This window comes from Felis catus, chromosome D1 (genome assembly GCF_018350175.1).
Source record: "Felis catus isolate Fca126 chromosome D1, F.catus_Fca126_mat1.0, whole genome shotgun sequence".
Lineage (NCBI taxonomy): Eukaryota > Metazoa > Chordata > Mammalia > Carnivora > Felidae > Felis > Felis catus.
Window position 1 is genome coordinate 12,789,964 of NC_058377.1, and position 25,470 is coordinate 12,815,433.

The following is a 25,470-nucleotide window of genomic DNA, read 5'->3' on the forward strand; positions in this document are numbered from 1 at the left end:
TCGTTCCATCCCTTGATCTTCCTCTCTCTACTTTATCCATCTCTCTATATCTGTGCCTTCCCATGCCTGCGCTCCCCACCTCCCGGTTGCCCCTCCCTCAAAGGTAGAAAGCCATTAAAGCCGCTCCACATGCTTTCCTCACACTGTCGCATTGCTAACAGTGACTCCTTGCCGCTCTCACTAGAAATAGCTTTTGCCTTTTGTTGCCAAACCAGAATCTTCTCAGCAGTGAAAATGTGGCTGATGAAAGCAAGTGCCTTGTAATTAAATAAATGGGTAATTTCAGTGTTTTTATTTTTATTTTTCTACCCAGGGATTTTCTTAGTAACAGGAAGGAACAGATAGCAGTCCTTTAATTCCTATTGATCGAGAGGAGAAAATAAGTCAGTCTATATTTAGGTTTTATTTGGGTATTTGTGATAATTAATAAGAAAAGAAGGAAACATCTGTCCTAGAAATGGAGAAGATGAGAGGGAATAGGGTGAAAAAAATTGGCTGCATCAGTTAAGGCTGCTGGGAGAAGATAAGGTTGGCAAAAATCCTGGCTGAGTTATAGTTTGGAGAAGAGTTAAGGAAAATAAGAGTTTCATCAAATATATCAGAGGATAGAGTGGTCCTGAGGAGGCAGGCTATGGATAAATGAGTCGGTGATGAAGTGTGACCATTATAAGCTAATGCACACCTTGAGGGGAGAGAGAGCCAAAGAGACAACACTGAGATTCCCAATGAGGATGGAATAGCAGTCCAATGATGGGTGTCCCTGGGTGGGAAGGAAATTAGTCAGTGTATTCTGTGCGCTGCTTACAATCATTCTCCCAGACCTCTGAGGCAGAAGGGGGATTGCAGGGGCTGCACCCAAGTAAACAGCAACAAGAAGATGTGAGGCGAGCCCGAGAATCCCAGAGTTGGAGCAAAGTGATCAACAACCAGAGGGCGCATCTATAAACACTAAGAGGACAGAGGGATCGGCAGTGATGAGCCCAGAGTCTACCTCATGGCAGACAGGGTTGATAATTCCTCTTTTTTTTCCTTTCCTTTCTTCGTCCTCTATTCCTCTCCCTCCATCCTCTCTCTTTCTTTCTTCCTTTCTCTTCCTTTTCCCCCATTCCCTGTCCCCCCTCCTTTCTTCTCTCAATCTCTCTCTCCCATGTCCAAACAAAAACAACCGAGTCCTTTGGTATACAGCATCTTTACCAGAAAAAAAAAAAAAAATGGAAAGCTCCTTAGATGAGCAGACATTTGTCCTTGGGATTAAGGTTTTAGCCAAGCTAGAAACAGTTAAACCTCACATGTGCATGATACCATTTTTCTTACTTAAAATACTTTTGAAATAGCTTTCACAACAACCCAGCATCACTATGAGATGCTTGGGTAGATATGATTTTATCTCTTCTAAAGCTGCACTGCATTAAAATGTGAGACAAACATCGAACTTTCGACTTTTGACATTCTTTGATTATTCAGGCTGCTTGTTAAACTAATTTTCTTAGGTTCCTCCCAAGAAGTGTTTTTGTTGTTGTTGTTCTGTATTTTATTCTATGTGTTTCAGCAGTGAAATTCCTACCCAGCAAGATATCTAAAAACCTCATTCCTAGGGAGAAGTAAGGAGCTGACTTTGTTAGGATATACTTACTTTAGAGAGGTAGTGTGATGTCATAAGTAAATATTGACATTGGAATCAGAACTCTCAAGTTCAAGACCCACCAATCTTACTTGATATGTAATCTTAGACAAGTCATATAATCTCTCTGGGTCTCAATTTTCAACACTGGGGAGAAAAAAAGATTAAGATACCTATATTACAGGGTTTCTGTGAGTATTAGATTAATATAAAATTCCATATCTGGCATATAGTAAATGCTCAATAAATAGTTGCTGCTGTTATAGCATTCAATTCTACTCCCATAACTATCAAACATATCCTTGATTTTTGTCTGGAATTTTGAGGAAACTATCTTGTATCTCTCAGAATCTCCTTTCCTTGCAAGAGAAAGAAACCCAACTAAATAACTTTTATTCATTCATTCAACAAATATTTATTGAGTACTTCCATTTACTAGGAACTGTTTTAGGTACTGAAGTTGTAGTAGTGAAAAGATAAAACCCCAGGTTTTGTGATGCTTACATTCTATAGTAAAGAGAGACACAATACAAAGAATGAGTAAGGAGAGAATACCAGGTTGTGATTGGAAATTTAAATATCACAGGGTACACAGTGTTACTGAGGACTCAGAGATAACTTATATTTGGGGGATAGAGAAGGCTTCTCTGAGGCATACAGATGATGAAAAGGAACGAGTCATGCAAACATTCTGGGAAGAGATGAGCAAATGCAAGGGCCCTGAGGCAGAGAACAAATCTGACAGTTTCAAGAAAAGAAGACTTAATTAAGAAGATGAGTTGGAAAGAGGAACAGGGGCCAGATCATAAATCATGTGGACCATGAAAAGGAGTTTGGATTTTATTAATTATTGTGGAAGTAACTGAAGGAAGTTAAGCACAAAACTCTGTTATTTAAATTCCAAAAAGAGTGCCTTGTGTGCTATGTGGAGAAGGAGAATATACTGTAAGTGGTCAAGAGTAAAAACAAGGAATCCAGTTAGGAGACTATTGTTGTAGACTAGGCTGGGCAAAGAAGAGACAGAAAGAAGCATACAGGCAGGAAAATTATTTTAGAAGTAGAATCAGTGGGATTTGGTGGTTGATTGGGTTACAGAGGTGCAAGATAAGGAGGAGTCAAGGGTGATGCTTAGTTAGGTTTTTGACTTGAACAATTGAAAAAGGCAATTGGGAGCCATTAAGGAGATGGGGAGACTGGGTGAAGGATGAGGGAGGGAGAGGAGATTGTATTGGATATGTCCAGTCAAGATAACTAGAGACAAACATGAGGGAGGCATTGTTGGATAGGCAACGAAACATATGGGTGTAGAGGTCAGGGCTACAAAGCTACAAAGGACAATGTCAGCATTAATGTTACTGAAAGCCATGGGACCTGATGAGATCACCAAGGGATAAGTATAGATAAAGACAAGAAAATGGTCCAGGAATGAATGTTGGGCATGTCAAGATTTCAAGGTCAACTAGAAGAGTTTCAAGGTCAACTGGCTGGCTCAGTCAGTAGGGCATGTGACACTTGAGCCAGCATCATGAGTTTGAGCCCCATGTTAGGGTGTAGAAATTGCTTAAAAATAAAATAAAATAAATTATAAAAAGTTTAGAAGAGAAAGTTCAAGACTACAAGGAAATCCATTATCTTGATAATCAAACCAGTTTTGGCAAGAGTGGAACTGACTTCAGGACAGTAGGACTAAAGGTCTCTGATGCCATCAGGGTTCTGTCCGGTTTTCATAGCCACTCTGGCTTCACCAACCCCCCCCCCCCACCTCAATCTTCCAACATTTCCCTCTGTGGTCTTCATTACAGAATTTTTCTTTTTGAAGGAAATACAGCTACAAACGTCTCTGAATTCCATCTTCACAATGCAAGAGAAAAGGGAAAATCTAAACTGCTTTCGAAGTACCGTAAGGAAGATCGCTAATTGGCCTAGTGTGTGTCACCAGCCCATGCTCTGAACCAGTCTCAGGCCAGGAGGGGCATAGCAATATCACTGACTGGCCCCCAGCTTGGTTCTCTGCTCCCTGGAGTCTCTGGAAAAAGTATGGACTCTTTTCTTAAAAGAGAGTAGTCCATTTGTGGTGACTGATGAAATCACTGAGCTAGGCAGCTTTTTCAATGTGAATCTGTTTCGTAATTGTAAACTTGATATGTCTGTCTATATCTGCAAATGTAGTATGACATGATAGCCTGGGTTTTAGTTCTTCTTGTTTGATATCTTTAACCAAGTTTAAATAAATAAATGTGTTCTTATCTAAAGTTGAGATTGATGTGCTCAACATTTATACTAGAAAATAAAGTGGGTCATGAAACAAAGAAAGGAAAAAAAAAGCCAGGGTATCAGGAACCTTATGCAGACACTGAACCATCTGATTCTAGGGGTGATGTGCTCACAGAGAGACCATAGTGAAATTGGATTTCCTGGATGAGAGGACCTTCCCTGTGGATCACCATATCTCAGGGAAGATCAGACGACCACTTCTATACCTTCCTGCCAACTGAGGGTTCTCCCTCCTGTAATAGGCTGAACTAAGGCCAGAGACAGGGGCCAATTATTCTGGATTGACTACCTTGCAACACACGCAGTAATTACTTGACTCTAGTCTGGGCCTGTTCCAAATTTTGTTTTGATTCACTGTGCGAGGGGAAAAAAATGGAAGAATTTATTTCTAAGCCCACACACTTCAGGGGACTAAGAAAAAGTGACAACCCAAATTTACTAACCAAAATATGGTGATGTGAATAGCACATTCCATAATCGTGACTTAGCTGGCCTATTTAAGATGCACATTTCTGTTCCTCTTTATAGTTACTATACAAGAGAGCGATTTCAGGGTATCCAAAAGGCTGTCCAAGCAATGCACCTGATTGCAGTCTGCAATCTCTAAGAGTCCTCATTCAGGTTAAGAGGGACCCTCTATGTGACCCCAAGTATATGACCAAAGGAAACTCATTAGTTGTCAGAGATGATTTCTGACCATCCCATTCCCCATGCTCCAAACCCACCTGATCTGGTATGGAGATCTTTGGTTTTTCCTCTTTATAACCTGTACTCAGGAAGCCATGTTATCAGCTCCAGCAAGTTCCTGAGGTCTGGAGCCTTGTCTTAAAAAAAAATCAAAAACTAAAACAAAACACACACACACACACACACACACACACACACACACACACACACACGATGAAATCCTTTCTTACTAAGAGGCTGAAGAGGGCAACATGTATGGGGACAATGAACTTGCCATTCACTATAGCCTGGCTGTTCAGGATGAGCCCCCAGCTTTGGGGGCTTTTTATTTGTTTTGGTTTTTGATGTTCTTTATTTTGTTTTTAGTTAGCATACTTGGGTTGTCATTTTTTATTTTCCCCTTAAAACATTTGATCTTAGAAAGAAATCTTCATTTTTGTCTACAGTATAATGAGAAGGAAGAATAGGAACCAGCTCAAATTGGGGTCAACAAGGCAATTACTAAGTGAGGTCCTATGTGGCTCTTCCCTTCTCCTTCACAAAGACTTTGATATTGTTGTGTCCTTGTAAGAGAATGCTCTAGACCCTGGGAGGTGGCTTCCTGAGCAAAGCCTTTAAATGGTGAGAACCAGAGACTTTGGCAAGCTTGTTATCCGTGAACCACAGTCTCCAGACCTCACAGACTAGAACCATGGATGCTGAAGGGATTTGAAAATGTGATCTGCCTTAAGGAACTCTCAAGAGATGTTTTCTTACTAGAATGTATCTCTACCTCCTTCCCCTTTGGAGTAGGAGTCCAAGTAACATGCCTCTCTCGCAGCTGTCAAAGAGGTAGTGGGATTAGGTGCAACCAGAGCCATCTGTTAGGTGTGAGGTGAGGTGAGGCTTTCTCAATATGATTCCAGGGGTTTCTCCAACAGGCCAAATAAGATTCTTCAGGTTACTTTTCGGGACCACCAGGAGTTAAAAAAAATGCCAGGAGAGACCTTTCTCCCCAAACCTTACTATTATAACTGTAAAGAAGAGAAAATATGCAAATAACAAATACCACAACTAGGCCAGGAGAGAAAATGGTAAGAAAATTTCCAGGCATGCCATGTGACTAGAACTAAGCAAACAGACAGGCGGTGTCAGGGAAGTCTCTAAGCAGGTGGCCAGGCTACCTGGGCTACACCTGGGCTGGGATTCAGGTAGGACTCCAGTCTGAGCACTGGGGACCCACAAGGATGTTCCCTCTGCCCAGAGGTGCTAAGAGGGACATAGGGCATCAAGAGGCACCAAAACTGAGGACAAGAAAGGCCAGGCTAAGACGGCATTGCATTAGGGTGGCTAGCCCTTGGCTGCAGACTGAAGGATGCCATCTGAGCAAGCTTGCTCTGAATGGCATCCTTCAGTTCTTTCACTTGTTTATACCTGTGACCTTGGGAAAGTCCCCATACTTCCCTAGGCTCCTGTTTTCCTCATCTGTACCTTAAGGGTAATAATATCAACCCTGGGGAGCTGCTGGTGGAATGAAATAAAGTATAACATGCTTAGCACAGTGTCTGGCACAGAGCAAGCACTCAAAAAAACAATAGCTATTGTTATCACAAAAATAAGTAGAAGCCTGTTTAATCAGGGGAAAAAAAAGGCACAACAAAAGAACCACATTATCCAGATTAGCATTAAGAGAACATTGATTTTTAATCCCACACAGTTGGGCTAGAGTGCCTTCAATCCCTCCTGCCCAAGGCCAAGATTAGTCCCAGTACCCAAGAGCAGAACTGAGTCCAGAGGTGAGGATCAGGTGACCCCAGCTAGGGATGAGGGAGGATGGCAGAGGCTGGGTGCCAGGTGAGACTCGGCAGTACCTTAGCTGGCTTGGAGTAGGTAACAGTATATCCTTGAAAAGGGGATAAAACTTGTTCTCACCTTAAAGAGAAAAGTTACAGTTCAAAACTTTTCTAATAGTTAGAATTATTTTAACTATGGAGAGGTGGCTTTGGAAAGGGTTGAGCTCATCTTTCAGAAGTCGTCATTGTGGTTTATATACACAATGGAGTACTACATGGCAATGAGAAAGAACGAAATATGGCCCTTTGTAGCAATGTGGATGGAACTGGAGAGTGTGATGCTAAGTGAAATAAGCCATACAGAGAAAGACAGATACCATATGCTTTCACTCTTATGTGGATCCTGAGAAACTTAACAGAAACCCATGGGGGAGGGGAAGGAAAAAAAAAGAGGTTAGAGTGGGAGAGAGCCAAAGCATAAGAGACTCTTAAAAACTGAGAACAAACTGAGGGTTGATGGGGGGTGGGAGGGAGGGGAGGGTGGGTGATGGGTATCGAGGAGGGTACCTTTTGGGATGAGCACTGGGTGTTGTATGGAAACCAATTTGACAATAAATTTCATATATTGAAAAAAAAAAAGAAGTAGTCAAGCAAAGATGGACAGACAGATATTCTTACAGGAAACACCCAGGTGACAAGGTTGGACTAGTTGACTTCCCAGGTGCTTGTTTCAAGGTGAAGATGAAGGCCCCATGCTCTGTTGGAAATATGATGGCTGTTGAGTGAGAAGCTAAGAAATCGCCAGCAAAATATCAGGAATGAAACCTAATCTGGTGCATTTTGGCACCCTTGAGAGAACTACCTTTTCCAGGGTTTGATGGGGAAGGTGGTACTTCTGCAGGGCTGCTGGCTTCCCAGTAACACTGTGCCGCTTCTGGTCTTTGCAAAAGATGGTGTAGTGGTGGTGCTGGGAATTGGCGGGTGTTGGGGGAGGTGGGGTGGGGGGGAGGGGAGAGGTGGTAGGAGAAGAGAAAATGAGAAAAAAATAGATGCACCACAAAACCTGCAATTAGTTTGTACCAGGCTATTTCCATAAAGTAGACCTCACACTTGAGATCTGAAAGGTAATCATCTGAGATATCAGAGCCTGGCTATAAATAGCCAAGCTCCCGGCCCTATGGCTGCACCCTGGGGAGAGGGGCTGACAGGGAGGCACCCCGCTGGGGTCCTGGGGACCAGGTCCACCCTCCCTCCCTCATCCTTGTTGATGCCAACTCCCAGGACAGCAGGGCATCTGGGTAGCTATTTATGCCCAGATCAACTCTAATTGCCACACTCATCACAGGCAAGGCTGCTAGAGGAAGAAAAGTGCATTAGACAAAGCGGCTGTATCCACCCCAGTGGTTAGAATAAAAAAAGGTGTAATCACAGGTTCTGCCCAGGAGCTGCCATGAGATTTGCCCTCTGGCATCTCCCTCATTCTGGAGCTCTTTGTTTGGGTCTCTCTCCAGGCAGCTGCACCCAGCTTCCTCCCCGCAAATCAGACAGCTCATCTCTCTGCCATTTCCTCAGGAAGGCCTGAGGAGGTACCAAGCCAGACCAGGTTTGCAAACAGCTGCTTGAGAATCTCCAAACACACACCCCTTGGAACAGACTCATCATCTGATGGCATCTGCGAACTGCAGCTCAAGCCAAGGTCCCACGCTCTGGTTTTTTTGCACCTGCTTGGTGGGTTTCTCACCTGTGTGTGTGTGTGTGTGTGTGTGTGTGTGTGTGTGGACACGCACACGTGCATGTGTGTGTGTGGGCGGTGTGTTTGGTAAGTAAGTCCTTGCGTGCACCTAGCTCGGTCCCTGGGCTCCACTGATAATGTATCTCACACATACCTGATGTGCAATTATTTGTCAAATGTTATCAATGTTGCGAAGAATAAAAACACATTTTCAAGTATGGCTTTTTGTCATTACACGGTTTCTTGATGAACAGATAACTCAAAGAAAAACTACTTTGATGTGGGAGATTTCAAAGTATTTTTAGCATTCGAAAAGAGCAAACACACTGGGAACCACAGCTTTGCTAAGTAAAAGTCCACACAAAGCCATTATAACTGGGCTATTTTTACGCAGTGGACATTTCAGAAACTTGATCTAAAAATTAAACTTGCAACTTGCCAAATTAACAAATAAGATGCACGAGGAGATCCTTATCGTATCCCTGCCCTCTCTCTATTCCCAGCCCACTGAGCAGGGACAGGCACAGAGTATCAGTTAACGCTTGTTGCCTGACCCTGTCCCTGAGCCTCAGCCCATCCTAGCTCCACAGGGCATCTCTAACTCTAGTATCTCTGCTTCCTGTACACACCAGAAGCTACCCAGTGGGGCTGCAGCAAGAATCAAATCCTGCCCCAAGCACCCTACCTTTCTGAGCTCTTCAGTGGTCTTGATGGCTTGATGAGGTCTTAAAACCATTCAGTTGCAGGGAAGCTGGCTTAGGTCCCCTTCATATGAATCATCCCTCTACTGGGGGGTATATTGCAAAGCGTATGGGCTTTGGAGCAGAAAAATGTGCATGCCCATCTAGACCTGGTCCATCGTTAGCAGTAATTAACCTTAGACAAATCACTGAGCCCTTGTTTACTCATCTATAAAACACACCCACTGCAGAGGTTGGCATAGTAACATAAGGATTCCTTTTCCCATACTCTTTTACACAAATTTGGTCAGTTGCTTTTTCTTTTCTTCTTCTTCTTCTTTTTTTTTTTTTTTTTTTGGCACTCACAAGTACTTTTTGGACAGAAAACACAGTCTTTACCCTAAAGAAACTTACAGTGCAATTGGGTTAGTGATCCACGCAGGGCCAGCTTCACAGGTGTGCAACACGTGTAGTCACACAGGGCCCTATGGTCAGAAGGGTTCTATATTTGGTTTGTGCTCTGCTGTTGCTGTCTTGAAATTCTTAGTAACTCTTGAGCAAGGCACCCCTCATTTTAATTTTGCACTGGGCCTCCAATTACATATCTAGTCCTAGATATATGTATACGTGTCACACTTTAAGAATGTGCATATGACCTTGTTAGCATGACCCAAGGATACAGGAATGCTGATAGAAAGTAATGTTAAAGAAGTTTTTCTGGAGTGTTTGAGGAGGTCATCAAGAGGATGTGACTGCCTCTTCACCCCAGAGCTGGCCCTGGGCAATTGGAGGCTCCTCAACCCCTCCCCTGTCCTTGGAATATATGTTCTGCCCACTATCCCCTCACTAGAAGCCATCTCAAGGATGCAGCCTTGAGACATCAAGGTGTTGAGGCCTTTTGGACTGAATACATGACTGGATCCAGTTAAGGCCTCCATATAAACCTTTAAGACTCTGGTGGGTGCCTATAAAGCATTGTATGTGCCCCTCTGCATATGGGGGCCAGTTTAGAATTTCACCCTGGGGAACACCCGAGGTTGTGAGTCAATGTTGAGTTGATCAACACAAGGAACGGAAGGACTCAACAATAATCAATCCAAAACAATACTTCTTAGGACTGTTCCAACCCGACAAGCAAAAGGGCCCCTCTACTTTAGGTAGTTCTGCATCCAGACTAATACTGGGGCTCCTGAGAAGGTGGGGACTTTCTGTTTCCACAGGCGAAGTGTGCTCTCCTGAAACCACTGGAAATCGTGGCTTGGGAGAGTGGCCTCCATGGCTTTCACTCCAAGCCCTGAAGCTTCTGCCCCTTACTTTGCCTCAAGCTTCTCTAAAATTGTCAAAATTCATGAAGCACATGTGTGATTTCCACCTGACATGTCCACCTCTCCCCCTGCCCTCCTACTCCGCCTGTTTCCACACTAGGAAACTTAGGTCCTGCCCGTACTTAAATCCCCTCTCTGGGCTGTCACCCCCTCTCTGGGCTGCAGTTTCCTTACTCAGGAAATGAGGATAATGATAAAGCCTACCCCTCAAGGTTGCTGGGAGAATTAAGAAGTTAACACACACACAGGGGTTAGAATCGTGCTTGCCATGTGGTGAAGGCTCACCGATGTTCACACTTATCATCACCAGCTTTCATCGCCCTCCCCCCCCACCCCCTGCCCCTGCCCCTGCAGCCCATGTAATCTGCCTTCAGGCCCTGAGTCTCCTATCCCTGAACATCTCTTTAATCCAGGCCACTGTCTTCTCTTCTGAATTCTGCTACAACCTCTGAACTAAGCCCCGAGCTTGACCCTCCTCTCAACGCCCAGCATTCTTGCTGGATGTACTAGCTGTCAGTATATGTTGAACAAGTCAATCAGTGAGTGACTGATGCATGAGGGAGAACAGTAGAGGGATGGATCCTAATGCACAAATCTGACCAGCCTTCTCTGTGCTGATTAAACTCCTCAACGTTCAGGATAAAACCCAAACTCTTTAACTGAAGCCTTCTTGATCTGGTCTCTGCTCATTCTTAAACTTGCCTTCCCACTACTAGCCACTGTCCACCCACCTCCCCACCTCCAGGCCTGCCCCTCTCCCGTGGGTCCTTACTCACATGCGGCTCCCACTCCTTGCTCCCCGGTTCCTGCATCCACCCCCCCCCCCCCCGCCATCTCCCATGACTGGACTCGGACTTGGCCTCCCGAATCCACGAGACTGTTATCAACTGTCCCTGCCACACATTCCCAGGGCACGTGTGAACGAAGCCCGGCTTGTCCCTCTTCCCCTTCCCCTTGTCAGTCTCTGCCCCCAGAATGGAAACCCTCAACATGAAGATTGTGCCTTGTTCGTTTGCCTATTTTCAGCATCTATCACAGTTCCTGACATAGAAGAGACGCTTAGCAAATGATGATGTATTTATCAAATCAGCGCTGCATTGTAATCCCTTTATTTCCATTTCTGCCATTCCTCTAGACGGCGAGCACATCCAGGGTAGGAGCCGTGACTGCTTCTTACTTACTTTTGTATCCTCTGTGTCTAGCGCAGCCAGACCCACCGTACGTGCTCAAAGCATATTTTTTAAAATAAATAAATGGCTTTCAGATTTTTTAATTTGCATCTATCAATCTACAAATATTTATTATGTGCCTTTCCCAGGCAAGATAGCCTATTAGCATAAATTGTCAGACTCGACACAATGACAGGCTGGGGGAAAGGAAATTCCGGCTGAGGAAACAGCATGGAGACAGATGGGGAGCTATAAAAGAACATGGGCAGTTCAGGGAATGGTGGGAAGCCAGTCAGGGTGGGTGGAGTGAGACATCAGATTAAGAAGAGGCTTGGACTCTGTAAGCAATAGGGAGCCATTGCAAGTTCTTAAGGGTGGGAGACACAGCCTAAGTTTAGGAATAGAAACCCAGAAAAGAGACAAGAGTGACTTATAGTGGCATGGGATTTGAGGCTGGGAGACCAGACAGAGGCCATGGCAGCAGTCACAGGGGGACCATGTGATAAGGGAAAGGAGAAGGATGGACAGAAAGGGACTCCAGAGGATGTAGCTTCAGGGCTACCTGAGTGCTAAGGATGGCAAGTCTGATGATGACTTGGGTCTAATCTTGGGAGGTGAGAGGGTGGTGACACAGTCACTTTGAAGGAAAGCAGGTTGGCATGGGGGGTGGTTTCAGGAGCTCTTAGGGATTGGGTAATGAGCTCGCCTTTGGACTTGTTGGGGCTGGGGAAGAGCAGCCTGTGGAGAACCATGTGTCAGGCAGCCGGAATCAGGGTCTGAGGGGGTACAGGGTTGATGAAGCTGTTGGGGGGCAAGGAAATATGGCCTCCGAGCCTAGTGCTTACATTTCAGGGAAAGGATTCGGTGGAAGATGTCGGGCCAGACAGGGATGCAGGCAAACGGAGGGCTCTGAGCCCCAGCCTTCCAGAGTAATGTTCACAAAATGTAATCGTTAGCGAACAGTGTTGGGAAACACCGAACTACCAAACCTGACATTTTCAAGTAGCGGGCAGGCAGGCGAGGGGCTTCCCAAGATCAGGCTTCCTTGAAACCCTAATTGAAATGCGACATCGGAAGGCACTTCACCCCGCAGAGGAGCCAGGAGGCAGGGGAAGCACTTGGGTGAGGAGGGGGAGAAGCACTTGGGTGAGGGGTGGGGGGCTCCCAGGCTTAGGGAAGGAGAGGGAGTGGGGAGAACAGGAAGGGGTAGTGGGGGTCGCAGGAAATTTTCCTTTTCCACCTAGCACGCAGGAGGTAAGAAAGCCAAGGATTGCTGTCAATGGTGAGAGCTTCTACAGCTACAGAGGTGTCAGCTCAGGAGCCAAACTGCCATTTCTGCTTTAATTGGAGCCTCTCCGTGAAGGTTGGGGAAGGGATGAGAGAGGGGGTGGTGGAGAGAGGGAGAGAGGGAGAGAGGGAGAGAGGGGGAGAGAGGGAGAGAGAGAGAGAGGGAGAGAGGGGGAGAGAGAGAGGGGGAGAGAGAGAGAGAGAGAGAGAGGGAGAGAGGGAGAGAGGGAGAGAGGGAGAGAGGGGGAGGGAGAGAGGGGGAGAGAGAGAGGGGGAGAGAGAGAGGGGGAGACAGAGAGGGGGAGAGAGAGAGGGGGGGAGAGAGAGAGAGAGAGAGAGAGAGAGAGAGAGAGAGAGAGAGACAGCGACAGCAACCGAGAGATGGAGAAACAGGGACACAGAGAAACCTTTGGTGGAAGGAGAACCCCTCAAGCCATCCTGATCAGCGACTTGGAGCCCTTGCCACCAGGTCAGGCTGCTGGCTCTGTTGCAGCGAGGGGCCACCACACAGAACAGCCACCCCTCCCAGCGTGTGCACACACCTGCACACACACACACATAGCCCCGGACCCAGGTGGGAAATGAGCAAGGGGAGGGGTCTGGAGTTGATTCATTTCCTCTTCCTTCTTTATCATTTATTAAAAAAGTAAAAAAAAAAAGTCCTTTTTCATTTTTCTCTAGTGCCCTGACTACTTGTCAAGCCCATAGTTCTTGATGCATCATGGGAAGCTCAGCCCATTTAAAGCCAGGGCATGTATATGTAATAAAGCCCTAATCCTCCTGCAGGCTCCTGGGCTGTGCAGGTAGCCGATGTGGCAGTCGGCCCAGGCCCCCCCATGCCTCCACCCTGCCCAGGCCCCTTCCTTCCCCCTGAGGTCTCCTGAGAAACTGGCAGCATCCAAAAGGAAAAATGTCAATGAGGTGATAAGGAAAAGGAAGTGTGACGAGGTTGGTGGCTCAGTCGGTTAAGCGTCCGACTTCAGCTCAGGTCATGATCTCACGGTTTATGGGTTCGAGCCCCGTGTCAGGCTCTGTGCTGACAGCCTGGAGCCTGGAGCCTGCTTCAGATTCTGTGTCTCCTTCTCTCTCTCTGCCCCTCCCTTGCTCACACTCTGTCTCTCTCTCTCAAAAATAAAAACATTAAAAAATTAAAAGAAAGAAAAATGATGTGTGTGTGTGTGTGCATGTGCGTGTGCATATGCTCACAAAAGAGAGACACACAGAGACTATACATGAAGGTCACGTAGGAAATGGTGAAGAGGAGAAGGGAAAAAAGGAGATAAGAAATAAGTTACAGAGAGTGAGAAACGGATACACAAAGTTAGCATTTGGATGTATATATTATTTCCTGGGCCTTGTCTCTTCCTAAATATTCACAAATACATTAAAACAGGGTTTGAAAGAAGCTTTCAGAAATCGACGAACCCAACTCCCATTTCACAGATGCAAGAACCGAGGCGCCGATTCTTAGGGGAAGTACACCTCACTCACAGGTACAGAACTTGCAGTTTAGAAAGGTTAGGATTTGAACCTAGAGCCTACCTGAGCCTACAGAGGCTGGCACAGCAGTTTCTGTGGTCTGACATGTGGGGAGGTAACAATGACTGTCACTTAGTGCTTGCCACACGTCAGGTACTACCTACGGTACTTCACGTGTTACCCCATTTTATTGTGGCAGCAGCCATAAAAGGCAGGTGCCATTATTATCCACATTTCAGGGGGAAAATTGTGGAGGGAAGAGCACAGGCAGGTCAAGTCAATTGTACAAGGTTGCCCGGCAGGGAAGTGTTGGGGCTGGAGCACACACCCAGGCAATGGGATTCAAGCGCTTCTTTTTAACCACCCTGCTAAGCCATCTCTCAATGATAAATTGAAAGGAAGGTGGACAAAGTCCATGCGATTATTCTCACCAACAAGTCGAGGACAAGCCATCCTCTTTCCAGCAGGTATGCCCAATCCCCTGAAGTATGAAAGCAGACAGAGCTTCTCCCAGCTCCCCTGGCCTCCCCTCACCCCTCCTCATTCACCTGCCTCCCCCTAGATTAGAGGTCCTTCAGCTAGAAGGCTGGTCCGGGTCCTCCTTCTCCATTGCCATGTTGACGGGTGAGGCCACGCACAGGCTATGAGTTGTCTTCACGGACACACTGAAAAGCACGAGCTGAGCACCCACCCTGTAGCAGGGAGCCATGGAGGGTGGGGTCCTCATCAAGATGGACCCAGTAGACACCTGTCCTCAAGGACATCTCTTAGGAGAACTAAGATGTGAACACGAACAACCATACCACAAGCCAAAGGGCCATCAGGAACACTGAGAAATACATGGAAACAGTGCGAAGACTTTAGGGGAGAAAGAAATGGCTTTGGGCTGCAGCAGTGGGAAGGACTTCATGCAGGAGGCCAGCGTCAAGGAGTCTACTCGACTTGGCCATGCAAAGACAGGAACATGATGAAGGGCTGCTCTGTACAAGGAATGCTAGTGCAAAGGCTCAGCATCAAGAAAGTAGGGAAAGTCTCAAGGGGCTTCCAGGGACGGACAGAGCTTCCCCTGGAGAACACAGCTGGCACCCCAGAACACTTCCCACGACTCCAACACAAACGGGTCAACGGGAGGCATGCTTTGCTCACAGGGGCCAGCGTTTCACTGAGCACGTGCCAACACTTCTTGTGCGCTCCCTCCTGTGACCTTCGCAGCCACCGTGAGAGAAGTGCGAACCATCATTATCTTCAGTTTACAGATGAGGAGACGGGCGCCAGAGAGGTTAAGCAGCTTACTGAAGACACACAGCTAGGGAGGGGTGAGGCTAGGACTTGACTCCAGGGCAGTCTGACAACGGAGCCCACTCTCCAGGCCACTGTGCGGTTGTGGTCTTTGGAAACTGGCTCCCGGAGAGCAGGCCCTCAGGAGAGGGGTTCGGTCTAGGCCTCACCTGGGAGCAGGTTGCCACGAAACGGTAGCAGTAAGGGAGGGGCCGCGGACTGCCCACTCACTGCCAGGTTTATGGAACCTGGGATTCAGCACTTACTGCAGGAAGCTGTGAAGTGTGTATGTGTGTTGATAACACTTTGTTCCTGAAGGTTTCTGGGGACAGCAGAGTGCTCACCCCAGCAAACCAAACATGCTTAAGGTGCAGATAATCTGTAGAGCTCTAGTTACACACATATATGCATCGATCAGCAGAAAGACCGTGTCCATTTCTTTTTTTTAAAAGAAAAATGTTTATTTATTTTTGAGAGAGAGAGAGAGAGACAGAGTGCATGCAGGGGAGGGGCAGAGAGAGAGGGAGACACAGAATGGGAAGCAAGCTCCAGGCTCTGAGCCGTCAGCACAGAGCCCAACACGGGCTTGAACCCACGAACCATGAGATCACGACCTAAGCTGAAGTCGGTCGCTTAACCGACTGAGCCGCTCAGGTGCCCTAAGACCGTGTCCATTTCTAAACAATGTCTGGCATGTTAGAGTCCTACTGTAAACACCTAATAAAATGATAGATTCCCACATGGGGTCTTAGTCCCATGAGGCTCTCTCCTTCTCTCCTTTCCCTCTCCCCGCTCCCTTCTTCCTCCTTTCCCTCCTTTCCCCTTCTGCCTCCCTCTTACTACTTTCATCTGCTAGGGAATCACTCAAAGGTCCCTCCAGGGTTTCAGGAAAATGTTAGCCTCCCAGATTTCAGAACCGACTGCAAAACTAAACACAGAGGCCTAGGCTCCCATGGTTAAGGACTGATGACCATCCCAGAAACGCATCTTGCATCTTATGGGCTCAGAGAGAAAGAGTAGGTACTAGGGGGTAGCCAAGGCTTTAAGCTTGAGGATTAAGTGGTCATTGATGTTCTTCCAGGCCAGCCATTTCACGATTCTGCCAGGGACAAGATCTAGGGCAGGGTGAGGCATAGAGCTGACTCATCCCAGCTCACAGCAGCATCCCTATGAGGGAAACTGTGTGTCTGGAGGCCCAGCTGTCTCAACCTGGCACCTGCAGCCTGGTGCCTCCCCTCCCACCCCCCCAGCCCTCTGCACCCAGCAGCAGCCGCCTCAGCATTTGAGGCAGCGGTGGTGGCAGCAGCCGCCCCCCCCCATCGGTCCCCACCTCCTCCACCTGGGCACCCACAGCCCTCCGCAGTCACTCCTTTCCAACCCAGCCAGCCCTCCGCCAGGGCTGCAGTTGATGAAATCTGGGAGCTATTTTGAAATTTCCTTTTAAAAAAAAAAAAAAAGTCCAAACTGATTAGTTGATAATTACATGTTGGAACATCTGCTCTGATTTGTTTTATTCTTTCTATTTTGGAAAATTGGAATACACTGAAGTTTTGCCTTCTGGAATTGCCGGGCTGGCTCTTGGAGTGTGAGCAGCCCTCCTGCTCGACAGCACCTGGCTCGGCCCACAGCCCAGCTCCCAGGGCAAAGCACAACTCTCCTGCCTTAAATAGCAGCTCCCTGGCACCTCCCCACCCCACCCCTGGCCCACAAAGGGTTATGAAACCTCCCTCTCTGTTGTGACCTGCACGAGCCTCCCGCGAAGGTTTGGAGGTGAGGCGCACCAGCCAGTAGAGCCTGCTGCCAGATTGGAGTGTGGTGTGGCAAAGCCCAGTGTGGCCCACTTATAACCACCACCCGCCCGACCCCCCCCCCCCCCCGCCTCCACGCACAAGCCCCATGCAGCAATCAGTCGCTTGGCTGGTTTCCCTCTGGAAGTATCTAGGTGCTTCTGTCTCCTGGGCAAGAGGGCAGGTCTGTACTGTCCGGCAGGGACTTGCTGTTACTGAGAGGTTGGGGCGTGTTCAGGTTTGCTCATTACAGAATACTGGCATCTAAAGCCATCACAAGTCCAAACTCCAAGAGGCTGCCACTCGTGAGTGACTGCTCAGAGCCTGCAGGTGTTACTGACAGAGACTCGGCAGGGCTGAGGGCTAAGGGCTGAGGACCTGCGCGCCTCTTGTCATCTCTTCATCCAATTAGCATTTCTGGAATGTGCACGCAGTACTCAGGGCTTGGTGCAGGGTCACCAAGGTGAAGCAGACGCAGACTCTACCCTAAGGGGCTCATGACGGCAGCCCTACTCCATCCCTTCTCCTTGCCACAACTGGGATGACCTATAAATCTAAGACAAGATATGATTATGTCACTCAATTACCTTTTCGACGGCTCCCAATTCCCTCTACGATCAAGTCCAAATTAAAGTCCTTAACTTGGCATGCACGGCTCCTGTAGGTCCAAACCCAACTTAGCTGGCCAGCCTCATCTCTAGTCTTTACCGAGCAGAGGCTCCATACTCCAGCCACACCGGGTGACTTTCCCTGACCGTGCTCTGTTCACTTTTTCCGGCTCATATTGCCTTCCCACATGCCATCCTCTTTGCCAGGATTCCTCCTCTCCCTTCTTCCTTTCACCTGGATAACTCTGACTCGTCTCAAAGCCCTCAACCTAAGATGGGAATTTCTCCAGCAATGCTTCCCCGATCCTCCCAAATTGCTACGAGTTTGGATGGTTTATCTCTGTGTTACCACAGCATTCTGAATTTCCCCCCATGGTACACATCATGCTTCATTGACACTTCCTGATAAGTTCTCCATCCTTCCAGCCAGATCAGAAGCCTATTGAGGACAGATAGCATGTCTTGTTCACCGTACTAGCTCAGGCAACTAGCACAGCACTGACATAAGGTGGTGCTCTATAAATAACTGTAAGATAAGTGAAAGGCTGAGCAAATGATTGAACAGATGAATACATGCCCAGCTTATTAGGGAGAGGGCATCTCCACATATAACATTGGGAAGTATTATGCTGTGTGGATCAGACAGGGTAAGTTATGTTATGCTGCAGTAATAAGCAACTGCCGATTCTCAGTAGCTTATAAAAACTAAAGGTTTATTTCCTGCTCCTACTATATTTCTATCATGGGTCCGCAGAGATTTTCTGCTCTGTGATGTCCTCACTTAAGAACTGCAGCCAAAGGGAAGCTCCATCTCGGTGCTTCCACAATTGCTGAGGCAGGAGAAAGGGAGCATAATGAACCTTTCACTGGCTTGGAAAGTTTACACTCAGAAGTGACACAAATGATTTCTGCTTTTATTTTGTAGCCCAAGCAAGTCACATGACCGGGCTGAACTTCAAAGGGGCCAGGGAAATACAATCTGGCCGTGTGTCCAGAAGGAGAACGGAAATGTTTGGTGAACAGAACCAATGCTCTTCATAGGAAATCCAGGAAGAGAGATTCCACTTCCGAATGAAAATATCTGGTAAGGCTTTCAGACCAAAGTGGCATCTGACTTTGTCCTTGAAGGCTGGATTGGGGACAGGCCACTGAGTTCAGCTTGCTGAGCTGTGATTCTACATGCTGGGAAAGCACTCTGCTTCCTTCGTTTTCACTCGCTAGCCCTGTAGCTGAAAAATTCTGTGGGCTCCCTGTTTTGAACATTATTCAGATAAATAAGACAAGGTCTCGTCTCTGGGGGAGTCTGTGGTCTAGTAGGGTAGATAAGTCCTGAATGTGTACAGACATTCATAAAATATGCATGAATGGGATATGCACAATAAAAAGTAGAGCAAAGTAAAAAAAAAAATCCTTCCATTTGGAAGCATCAAGTTGTGCTTTCTGGAGAAGGGTAGGATTTCAGAGGGAGAATTAGGGTTGAAAGTGGGGAGGGGCTCTAGGGAGAGGCATCCGTATGGGCAAAGCCATGGGAGTGGATGTTCACGGAGCAAGCTAACTGGAAGAAATACCCTTTAGGATGGCCAGTGTCTGGGACACTGGGAGAGTCAGGCAATGGGAAATCTCCAGAAATTGGGAACTTTCAGAAATGAGGGATAAAGAATAGAGGAGCTGTATTATTTTCTTTTCCTGAAAACCTTTTCTGAAGCTTTGGCCCAGGAGCTACCACTGAAGGGCAATGAATTTTGGAAGGCCTCTGGTAGGCTGCACCTGACCCCTCACATATAACAGAGAATCTCAAACATTCATGGATTGTGTGGCTCTCCACCCGCCATCTGGCCCCACATCACCCACAGGGCACAGATTTGCAATCTTGGTGGCTACCTCCTACTTTTCATGAGCAGACAATTCCAGGGGAGACTAGGAGACTCTAGAGACCCTGCATTCTAAAGCAGAGCCTTATCCAAGTCATCGCCCAAACCTGGAGACGTCCTCCAGCCCCATGGGGTTTAGGACCATTTTCTGGAACCCAGGGAGTGTCAGGGCCACTCCCATCGCTCTGTTTTTCCTGGCTCCACCCACCACCATCCTCAACTTCCTTATATCACTCTCTGATGACTTGGTCACTTTTCAGATCAACCCAGTGTCAAAATAACGTGTCAACACAGGCTGTTGAGGTGAGGGTGACCATGATGAGGAATACGGCAATGATTATTATTAGTTTTCATTTTGTCGGGTTCTATTTTGTTTTGTTTTGTTTCACTTCAAATTGTTGTTGCTGAGGAATTATTTCCCGAAGCCAAAATTTCCTGCCTCTCACTCACTTCACACTTTGACTCATTTATTTTTCCTATTTCCCCAAAGACCCTTTGACACTTTGAAAAGTGTTTCACTTAGATACAATCCTGCTCTCTTACCTAGTGTTTCTCCCATTTTCCCCTTCTCGCTTTTTATTAATAAGTCATAAAGAAAGTGTTTCCAGGCAAACATCACTCACTAAGTAATAAAAGCTGGGGCCAGAGGACAGGGCGACGCAGAGTAGAGACTGGGGAGGCGGCGGTTACCCAACAGCACATCCCATGCGAGTGGGAGGGAAGCTGCTGGTAGAAGAACACCGTGGCTTTATGGGGCCACCAGGGTTTCCTTAATACCAGCCAGATCTAGTCAGGTGTGAGACAGGGCCAGACTCCGAACTCCTGCATCACTGATGCAAAGGAGGTTGATAGTGGAAGGCTGTGTGTGGATCACCTGCTCCAGCTTTTCTAGGAAAGAACTGAGGTTCATGGCTTTGCCTAGACAAGTCCATTAGAAGCAGAGCCTGGATCACAGCCCGCCTCAAGCCTTCTTGCTATTTTCCACACTTTCCTCAGATGAGCACACCTACTCCCATGACCCCCTAGTCAGCAACACTCTGATCGCAGACCTCCCTTCTCTCCTCAACTCTAGAATCATTGCTGCCCATCATTGTGGCAAGACATTTCTACTCGAATAACCCTCAGACAGGGGCATCTGGGTGGCTCAGTCGGTTAAGCGTCTGACTTCAGCTCAGGTCATGTTCTTGCAGTTCGTGAGTTCGAGTCCCACATCGGGCTCTGTGCTGACAGCTCAGAGCCTGGAGCCTGCTTCGGATTCTGTGTCTCCCTGTCTCTCTGCCCCTCCACCACTCATTCATTCTCTCTCTTTCAAAATATAAACAAACATTAAAAAAAAAAAGAATAATCCTTAGACACTGGACTTTTTATTGTACAGCCCAGAACTGGCTCACACTCTTTGGACCTCCCAAGTAACTGATCTATAAAATCTTAGGCTTCTTCCAACTGCTCTCTTGTTCTCACCAGCAACCACGTTCCACTTGAAATCTCCCTCAAAACCACCCTTCCACCTCTCCTTCCTCATGGCTAGTCCTGTATTCAGGTCTTCTCAGCCCCTGGCCAGCCTGCTAGTCTCTCTGCCTCTAGGCTCTATCCTCACCAAGCCATGTTTCACGCTCCACAGAAGAGATTTTCCTATAGCTCACACCAGATCATGGTTTTCCTATGGCTAAAAGCCTAATTACTCTGTGAAAGCAGATAGAACTTAGAAGAAACAGGCTGGGGGATGCCAAAGAAAACTGCCCAGCACGAGGCCTAGCCTTGGGCTCTCAGCTGGTGTTTGGCAAATGAATAAATCAGTAATGAGAGAATGGGCAGGCTGCTATACTAAAATGGAAAGAACATGCACTTTCCTATGTTTCCTGGATCTATCATCTACTGTGTGACTTCAAGCAAATGATGAGCCACTCTGAAATTTGGATTCTTAAAAAAAAGGCAACACTATTTAATGCTGTTTGACTTAGCTCACAGTATTGCCATGAGGACCAAGGGGACAGTGGCAACAGAAGAGTTGTTTAAAGCAAAAAATCAGGGGGAGCCTGGGTGGCTCAGTCAGTTAAGTGTCTGACTTCAGCTCAGGTCGCCATCTTTGCAGTTCATGAGTTTGAGCCCCGCGCGGGGCTCTGTGCTGACCGCTCAGAGCCTGGAGCCTGCTTCGGATGCTGTGTCTCCCTCTCTCTCTGCCCCTCCCCCACTCGTGCTCTTTCTGTCTCTCCCTCTCTCTCAAAAATAAATGAACATTAAAAACTTAAAAAAAATAAAGCATAAGTAATATGCAAAGGGAACTATTGTTATGTCACAATATTGGCTAGAGTCTGAGGAAGCTCATTGCCTGGTACAGTGAAAAGGATGACCTTGGACCAGTCACTTCTTTCTGGACCCAAGACTTTCCATCAATAGAATGACCCTTTGGGGCTGAAATACCTCAAATCCCCTCCAGTGCTTATTTCCTGGGATTTGATGTTTTGATCCAAGCCTCTGTGTGTCCCCAAGGAAACTTGCTTATGAGCTGTCACAGTCTGCTGCCGGGCTGCTGCCCTGATCCTATCTCTGGATTTAGCCTCACTACATAGGCTTCTGCCTTCATCTGCTAATAAAGATCGAGAGCTCAGATTTAAATCTGATCCTTTCCTTCTTCCCACCACATATTACACAAGTTTTGATCAACCAACCTAGGTGGTTCACATTTTTAAAATTTGAGATGGAGAAAAATATAATTAAGGAGCCAATTGGCCCTCATTATGGAAAAAAAAAAACAACTTAATTATCCCCAAGGCTGGCTCTGGTACACACTCATCAAAGAGCCCAGCAATCTCACATCAAAGCCTGGAGTTGGGTGCCGTGGCCAATTCCTTGCTTGTTTCCAAAGCAGTTGTGTTCAAAGGAACAAAAGCTCTGAGTCCATAGCTTGAAAAAACTTTGGCATCCCCAGCCTGGTTCCCCAGGGCTCCCTCAGTCACCTCCCGAGGAACAAAGAGTAAATTCAGCAGGAAAGGTCCTCATGGGAAATGGGTTTTCTACCTTCCCTGAAAAAGGTTTGGGCCCAGAGGAGTTGAGATTGAGAATGGGAATTTAAACAGGGGTTTGCCCTGGGGATTCTGAAATTGGGGCTTTAAACCCCAAGCATTCAGATGAAAGAAAAAAAAAACCAACAACCAAGTGCATAAACGCAAATAATTCATACTGACAAAGATTGTGACAGCCTTTCAAATGACAAGTTAAAGCTATTCCTGACTATTGTAATGTATATGATGGTGGCAGCTACTTCCTGCTCACAAATCCTCCGTGACCCCATTGCTTCTAGAAGGAAGTGCTGACCCTTCATTCTGGTACTGGAAGGCCTTCACAGTTTTCCCATCACAGTCTTCCACCCTTATTTCAACAGCCCTGCATTCCAGACAAAGCATTCACTTCATACTCTCTACCTACTTCCCATGCTTCCAGAGATCCCGGCATTGTTCACTCTTGCTTTTCTTGTGAACCTACTTCCTTCTCTCTTCCTCTTTCCTATCCATCAGAATCCCCCCCTGTCCACAGCCAGCTCTGTTCGTGTTTCTCTCATAGAGCTCCTTCTTTTAACCCAGCACACTTTGTGGGGGCAGGGATTCTATTATGGACAAGGCTCCCTCCATCCAAGTGCCTTTGGACACAAAGATGAGTGAGAATTCTCGCTGTAGTAGAAGAGCTCATATTCTAGTGCTGGAGACAGACATGCATTCAGTTACATTACAGTATGAAAAATACTACAGCCAGTGCTGTCTGGAAATATAATGTGGGCCAGAACTGTAATTTAAAATTTTCTAGCAACCACATGTTAATAAGGTAAAAAAAAAAAAAAGGTAAAATTAAATTTAATAACAAATTTTATTTGACTCAATAAATCCAAAATATCATTTCAACCTGTGGTACTAGACACATTTTGAGTATGCAAGAGCCACATGTGCTTAGTGGCCACCGCATGTGGTTAGTGGCCACCACATCAGATGGTGCAGATATAGACAAAGCATATATAACTGAAGACATCACAGGGAGGGAAGTAACACAGCTAGCTCAGTCACACAGGCTTCACAGGGTCTTGATGGATGAGTGGGGTTCATCTGGTGGAGGAAGAAAGAAGTGCTTCCAGACAAAGGAAACGACCTATGAGAAAGTATAGAGGAAGAATGGATATGGTAGAGACACATAAGATGGCGTAAGGTAGACAGCATGGAAAGCAATGCTAAAGTGAGCTTGAAAAAAGGCTTCAACGTATCCTCCTCTGGAGCATGAAAGAAGAAAGGAGCAGTGGAGGGGTTTAACCAGGGAAGCCACATAATCCACTCAGTGATTCTGGAAGATGACCTTGGCCACTGGGTGGAGAGAGGGCTGGGCATGTCTTAAGAAGGACTACACAGGTCCAGCTGGGAGGCATTGACAGCAACCTCTGGTGCTTACCCATCCAAGGCAGGTGCCATCCTGCCTTGGCACACTGATCAGCTACATTTTTTCAGCTTTCCTTGCATTCTACACTTTTGGTCAGGAGGTAAGCAAAGAGAATCTGGAAAAATCCTAAGTGTTCTAAACAGCTTTGGCTCAGACCGGACACATTCTTACCCATTCCTATTCCATTGGAATTTATGAGTACTCAGGGAATAGAAGAAAAGTAAAAAAGGAATTTTAAACCCTAAAAATGAGTGGTAAAGCAAGAAGAGGATACAGAAAAGGAGTGAGAGACCTTGGGGATGATAGAGACAATGATGTAAGAAGGTTGACTGACCGTGATGAAGAGAAGGGTGCCAACCTTCCCACTACCCACCAACCCACACGCACAGCGAGGGAGGGAGAAGTACATTGGGGTAAGTGAGCCGTGACAGGTGGGATTAGTTGTTACAGCTGCTAGCTGACCCTGACTCATGAGAAGGCTCTTGCTCCATTCTTACCTGTTATTTCTTTATGGTTACTCGACATTTGGGTGTACCTGCCATATTGTCTTGCTTAACTGGTGGGGATTTAAAAGGCAAAGGACTGTGGTCTGTGCTTGACTTGGCCTTCTATCTCTCCCTTCCCCAAGCACAACGATTTACCTTTTAGACAATCAATGATTAGTTTAGGAATCAATTACTTTATTAAATCAATAGGTCCTTTTATCCCTGCGTCAAAAGACGCCCATAATATGATCCCTTTTTATCAACTACTTCCCATGCCAAACCCCTGAGTCACACAAAAATCACCTCTTGCCAAGATTATTCCTATAGGCTCCTAATTTGTGTCCCTGCTTCTACCCTCACTTCCCTTTGGTCTATTTTCAACACGAGAGCCAGAGAGACCTGGTTAACTATAAAGCAGACATCACCCCTCCACTTAAGTTCTCAATGGTTTCCATCTCCCTCAGAGTAAATGCCATTGTTTCACCATGGCCAACAGAACTTGGACTTGTGCCCTCCCTGTCCCTCATTACCCCCTTGACATCATCTCCTACTTGTTTACTCTCTCCCATCTATGCTGGCATTTCACTATTCTTTTTCAAACATGCTGGGCACACTTGCATCTCAAGGTCTTAGCACTTGCTGTTGCCTGCCTGAAATGCTCTTCCCAAATATCTGTATGACTCCTCCTTCACAGGCCTCAGATCTTTCTCAAATGTCCCCTCCTCTGCAAGGCTTTCCTCAGTCACCTTAAATTTCAACCCCTCACAATATTGTTTCTTCCCTGTCTCTGTTTTATTTTTCTTCTAGGTACTTATCATTCTCGAACATACTAAACATGTCACTTCTGTATCTTGTTTCTTCCTTTCCCACCTAGTGGAATTTAATGTCTAAGAGGCAGGGTTTTCTTTGCTTTAGTTGCTACTATGTCCCTAGTGCGATGCCTGGTACAAAGCAGGAAATCAATAAACATTGGTGGAATGAGTGTGTGGAGATAGG

General features: G+C 46.6%; 2 long non-coding RNA genes across 2 annotated transcripts in view; one reads left to right on the top strand and one right to left on the bottom strand.

The window, feature by feature from the left end:
* LOC123380338 overlaps nt 1-25,470 on the bottom strand; it is a 326,159-nt gene that overhangs the window by 34,559 nt on the left and 266,130 nt on the right. The window lies entirely within an intron of this gene.
* On the top strand, nt 1,681-8,285 carry LOC123380339. Its single transcript, XR_006585946.1, has 3 exons — nt 1,681-1,812; nt 3,441-3,656; nt 7,866-8,285. It is a non-coding gene; the product is annotated as an uncharacterized LOC123380339 (long non-coding RNA).